Source organism: Papio anubis, chromosome 1 (genome assembly GCF_008728515.1).
Source record: "Papio anubis isolate 15944 chromosome 1, Panubis1.0, whole genome shotgun sequence".
NCBI lineage: Eukaryota > Metazoa > Chordata > Mammalia > Primates > Cercopithecidae > Papio > Papio anubis.
In genome coordinates this window covers 53,668,070-53,674,272 of record NC_044976.1, presented here as the reverse complement: position 1 = coordinate 53,674,272, position 6,203 = coordinate 53,668,070, and the positions used below count along the sequence as shown (strand labels likewise).

Genomic DNA, 6,203 nt, shown 5'->3' with positions numbered 1-6,203 from the left:
CCTCAAAAATTTAAACATAGAGTTAACATTTGACCCAGCAATCCAAGTCCTAGGTTTATGTCCAAGAGAAATGAAAACATGTGTCTACACAGAAACTTTTACTTAAATGTTTATAGCATTATTCGTAATACCCAAAAGTTGGAAACAACTCAAATGTCCATCATGAATAGATAAACAAAATATCCATATAATGGAATACTATTCAGCCATAAAATGGAATGATCTAGTAACACATGCTACAACATGAATAAATCTTATAAAGGTATGCTAAGTGAAAGAAGCAAATTCAAAAGATCGCATATTGTAAGATTCCATTTATTTGAATTTTCTAGAATAGGCAAATCTATAGAGATCAAAAGTAGATTAGTGGTTGTTTATCTCTGTGGGGGTTGGGGGAAGTAGGGAAATGGGAGGGTGATAGCTAAAGGCTACAGAGTTTCCTTTTAGGTGATGAAAATGTTCTGAAATTGCCAACAGTTATAGTTGTACATACCTGTGAATGCACTGAAAACTAGAATTGTATATTTCAAATGGGTGAATTGTATGGTACGTAAATTATGCCTTTCAAGAAAGCTGTTATAAAAAAATCAATACTCAATTAGAGTATTCAAGGTATGAACGTTGATGACAATTTTCTGGTTGCTGTTTTTTTTTTTTTTTTTTAAGAAAAAACAAACATATAATATATAATGGATACAGATTTGTATCCATCAAAACCCAGTACATTAAATATCATTTTACTTTGCTTTTTCTGAAACAAATTAAAACTCACCTGAACCTTCATTTGCTAAAATATTGAGACATTGAATTATAGTTATAACTAGGGCCCCCCTACTTACCTTCCAGGAGGATTTATTCAGGTTGCAGGGTTCCTCTGCAGTCAAGAGCGTCAAGAAGGGCTCACTGGTACTTGGTGGGTACTTCCTGATGCTTTTGACTGCAGAAGAACTGGTTAACTGGTTAATACTGGTTAACAGTGAAAGAATGACAGTCTAAGCTTGCACAGGCTAAAGTACTTTGAGGAAAGGTGGTTCTACTGCTCCTCTGCCCTGCCCTGCTAGAGACTGAGGGATTTTCCAAGACTAGAAGCCCTGGGACCCAACCAGTCACTTCTCTTTGAGCTCTTTCTACTTCCTGGGCCACTGTGAGCCAGCAATACAGATCAGCTTGCTTAAGACCATCCCTCCTATGGAGAATAACTAGAAAAGCTGGGAACAATACAGGAAATATCAGTTTGAAGGCACTGGAAAGTTTCTAAGAAAATGTGAGCTCAGAGGACCAATCCCGAAGAGAAAGGAAGTACAGAGAGGTGAACCCATCACTTGGTATTGCTTTTCCTTTGACATTTTTGCTGATTCTTAATCAGAACTGAGAAGCCCAAAAGCTGAAGAGAGCTTACAGGGCTGAGATGACAAGAATTGGAGATCAGGAGCCATTAAAGAGGAGGTACTCTGGTAAACACTATAGGATTTCATTTGATATGGTAATATGTTACATTGCTGGCCGCTAGTGAACCAAACCTTCCAGGATTTATGCCTGTGGGTGGTCCTCTTCACATTGGCTCTGGGTTTAGCCATGTGATTTGTTTTCTTTTGTTTGTTTCTTTAGAGACAGGGTCTCGCTGTATGGCCCAGGCTGGAGTGCAGTAGCTATTCACAGGTGTGATCACAGCACACTCCCTCCTCAATCTCCTGGCCTCAAGCAATCCTCCTGCCTCAGGCTCCTTAGAAGGTAAGACTACAGGTGTTCACTGCTGCATCTGGCTCATGTGATTTGTTTTTATCAATAGTACATTAGTGAAGGTGAAAACAAAGATTAAATATGCACTTGCTCACTGGGACTTGTACTTTTGGATTTCTCCCTGTTAGAATCTAGCCTCCATGCTTAAGTCAAGGTTATCCCAGTGGAGAAATACGCCATGTGGAAAGGCCCTGGGGGATGGAATACCGTATAGAGATGCTATGTGAAAGCTTACCAAAATGCCCCAGCCCAGTGCCCAGCTGAATGCAGCTTTACAAATGATGCCATCCAACACCAAATGGAGAACTGTCTAGTCAACCCAGAGAATTACAAGAAATCACTATTGTTTTAAGCCACAAGTATTGAAGTGGTTTGAGATACAGCAATAAACAAGTAAATCAGAATCCTCCAAGTAAGGATGGGCCAAATATAGACTAGGCCTCACAAAGACTGAGGTCCAGCAAACCCACAAAAACCCTTCTAATCTCTGATTGAATTAAATTGCTTTTTTTTTTTTTTTTTTTTTTTTGAGGCAGAGTCTTGCTGTGTTGCCCAGGCTGGAGTGTAGTGGCACGATGTCAGCTCATTGCAACCTCTGCCTACCAGATTCAAGTGATTCTTCTGCCTCAGCCTCCCGAGTAGCTGGGACTACAGGCATGCGCCACCATGCCCAGTTAATTTTTGTATTAGAGACAGGGTGTCACCATATTTGCTAGGCTAGTCTCAAACTCCTGACCTTATGATCCGCCCGCCTCGGCCTCCCAAAGGTTGCTTATTTTTTATTTTTTACTGCAAAAGTCTTTATTTTTCATACAGGGTGCCACTGTAGGTAACCATCAGAGAACATATTGCTATTTTCAAATATGCAGACTGAACAAAAGCATTTTAGCATGCTGCCTTACCGTACATAGAAAACTGGTGAACATCTTCAGACACTAAGACCAGGAAATAAAATGGGTTAATGCTATTTGTTGATACGTTTATGAATCATTCAGCAGTGTTAATATAAGCTATATTTACCTGCAAGCAGAATTACAATCACTCACTCTGGCAGCACGGGGCAATTCTAAAATGCAGGTCTAGTGAAAGGTAGGTACAACCAGCAAGCAAGCAAGGATCAGATGCCATGTCTACTTCTGAAAGCAGTGACTGATTTGAAACCAGGCTCTGCAGATTTTAAGAATCGATACAGCCACCTTAACAGCTTAATATTGAGCTTCCCTTACTTTGTATGTTGGCAGTCAACAAAAGTGAGAATTTCTGAAACAAGCTAAATAGGATTAAAAAGCAAAACGCTGTCCAGGTAACAACAGAATTGCTGCTTCACAACTTTTGCCCAGTTCTCACCTGTTGTCTTACAAAAACCCCTCATCTGGTAAGTTTTAGTGAAAACCTCTAGCGACTGTAACAGACTTTTCTCAACCCAGCTCTAGATACTAAGTATCAGAAACAAGGCTTGTGAAGTGGATGTGTCCACAGGAAAGTGCAGTGTTTCTACTGGAGGTAAGTGTCAAGTTTCCTCTCCATGTTGCCAAAGGAATCTGCTCCCATGTAATCAGCCTGGCCCTGTTCCCACTGCTCCTTCCATTCTTCTGAGGATACAAAAGCTGGGCCATAGCGGGGATCTCCCCGAGAGAGATGTGATATGGCTCCTGAGACATCTTCCACATTTATGTATGAGCAGTTGCCTTTGACAAGGCCAAATTGTTGAAGTAGAGGTAAAATGATGGTGGTAAAGATGTTCCACCAGGATGAGAAACTCTGAATGAGTCATGTTGTGATGGTGGGACTCACTTGACACTTTTTGTTTTGGGATCATAATTCCATGGTTTGCCTCGTCCCAGGAAATGCACAACTTTGGCACTTCCGCCAAACACTTTAAATGCTGGGAGGTAGGAATATACAGAGATGCGACTTAGGCTATAAATAAACAGCAGGTGTTTTCTGATAGCTGTTGTTGCCCAGCTGTTAAAAAACGTGTTCTGTATGCTTTGTTCCCCACCATCAAAACTACCTTGCTCAGAAGCAAGATGCAACAGCTGATTATATGTTTCAACTGAAGGCTGATAAATTCAGAATTGAAGCAGTCAGACTACCCTGGGTCAGGTGCTGCTAACAATTCTTCTCTCTCAAAAAGATCATCAATATTTGCTGGGACCAGAGTATCTGCATCCATGAATACACATTTTGAATAATATGTAAGCGACCAGCAGTGGAGCTTTGTCAGCATGACACCCAACTGTGACCTCTTCATTAAGCTTAGATGAGCAGAATCACCGCTGTCCAAGACATCTACCATGATGACTTCATCAAAGACTCCCTTTCAAACTTTTCTCATGGAGTCTGAGACCTGTGGGGTGGGGAGCCTGACTAGCCTCCTGGTGGTCCTGTGCTGTTTCAGAGATGAGTCCGGGACCAGGGCACCTTTGGTGTAGGCATCATTTGTGGTCAGTGTCACAAAGGCCTGATCTGTCATGGTGCTGCCAGAGGTGCAGGTGGGCCAGGGCAGCCACAGGCTGGTGGCTCAGAGAAGCCAGTGCCTGGAGGGAGTGTGGCCAATGAGGAGGCACAGTGGGACTTAAGTTGCTTATTATATGTACTCCCAACTGCTTGTTGAAACTAAAGTGAATCCTCCCTTAAATAAGGTATCAACTAGAACCTCAGGTCATCTCTATAGTTTTTAAAACACAATTTTCCATTTCAAAAAAACTATGCTGATAAAAATATAAGAAGTGACTGATAATCAAGAGAAAAATCAGACAATAGAAACAGACCCACAAGAGATCCAGGTATGGAAGTTATCAGACACAAACTATAAACAGCTGTGATTAATGTTTGCGAAATTAAATGACAAGATAGCTTCAGCACAGATGTGGAAGTCATAAAAAATTAAAGTGAATTTATAGAAATATATACAATAACTAAAATTAAGAACACAATAAGTAGACAACAGCAGATTAGGCCAGGTGCGGTGGCTCATGCCTGTAATTCCAGCACTTTGGGAGGCCAAGGCAGGCGGATCATGAGGTCAGGAGATCGAGACCATCCTGGCTAACATGGTGAAACCCCATCTCTACTAAAAATACAAAAACTTAGCTGGGCATGGTGGTGGGCACCTGTAGTCCCAGCTACTTGGGAGGCTGAGGCAGGAGAATGGTGTGAACCCAGGAGGCGGAGATTGCAGTGAGCCGAGATCACATCATTGTACTCCAGCCTGGGCAACAGGGCAAGACTCTGTCTCAAAAAAAAAAAAAAAAAAAAAGCCAGCAGATTAGATATAGCTGAAGGGAGAATTTGTGAATGAGAAAAGAGGCAGAAAAAAATATTGAGATGAGCATGAAGAGAGAGAAGAATATAACACTTTAGGAGGCCAAGGCAGGTGGATCACTTGAGCCCAGGAATTTGGGACCAGCCTGGACAACACAGTGAGACCCTGTCTCTACAAAAAAAAATTTTGAAAATTAGCCAGGCAGATGGCTCATGTCTCTACTCCCAGCTACTTGGGAGGCTGAGGTGACAGGATTGTTTGAGCCCAGGAGATTGAGGCTGCAGAGAACTGGGAACACACCACTGCACTCCAGCCTGGCAACAGTGTGAGACCCTGTCTCAAAAAAAAAAAAATTATAAAATAAACAAACAAACATAGGAGACAAATGTGATTTGGTGAAAAAGGTCTCACATTTATGTAATTAATGTCCCAGAAGGAGAAGAGAGAGACAATGAAACAAAAGCAATATATGAAGAAATAATGACCAAGAATTTTCCAAGCTAATTAAAGACCTCAAACCACATACTCAACAAACTCTACAAACTCCATTGAAGATAAATACAAAGAAAGCCACATCTAGACATATCACACTAAAACTGCTTCAAAGCAAGACAAAAGACAAAAATTGTACACTGCATAAGAAAATAAAATTCAACTTTTCATTCCAAAGTGGTTACCTAGGAAGGCTAACTGGTTTTGTCTCCTTACCGGGTTCTCTGCCTTCACTTTTCCTCCCTTCTAAACCATTCTCCAAATTGAGTTAGGTTGATCTTTCTACAATTTAAGTAGCATCATTTCTGTCCTCTGCATAAATGTTTCTGTGACTTTCCATTCCCTCAGAATAAAGTTCAATTTCCTTATTGCAGTTTAAGCGGCCCTCTTGGAACTGGTGTCTGTCCACCTTCTTAGCTTCTTTTCTCACTACTACATGTTGAATATCTCTCATCGGAAATGCTTGGGACCACAAGTTTTTCAGATTTTGGACATTTTTGGATTTTGGAATATTTGCATATACACAATAAGATATCTTAGGAATGGGACCCAAGTATAAACACAAAAGTCATTTGTTTTATACAAATCTTATTTTTATTTATTTATTTTTTAGACAGAGTCTCACTCTGTCACCCAGGATGGAGTGCAGTGGTATGATCTCGACTCACTGCAACCTCTGCCTCCTGGGTTCAAGCGATTCTCC

The 6,203-nt window shown here is 41.0% G+C and overlaps 1 pseudogene; it reads right to left on the bottom strand.

Annotated features, from left to right (window-relative positions):
- Window positions 1-2,455: 2,455 nt before the first annotated feature.
- Window positions 2,456-4,781, bottom strand: LOC101004141 (annotated as a pseudogene).
- Window positions 4,782-6,203: the final 1,422 nt, after the last annotated feature.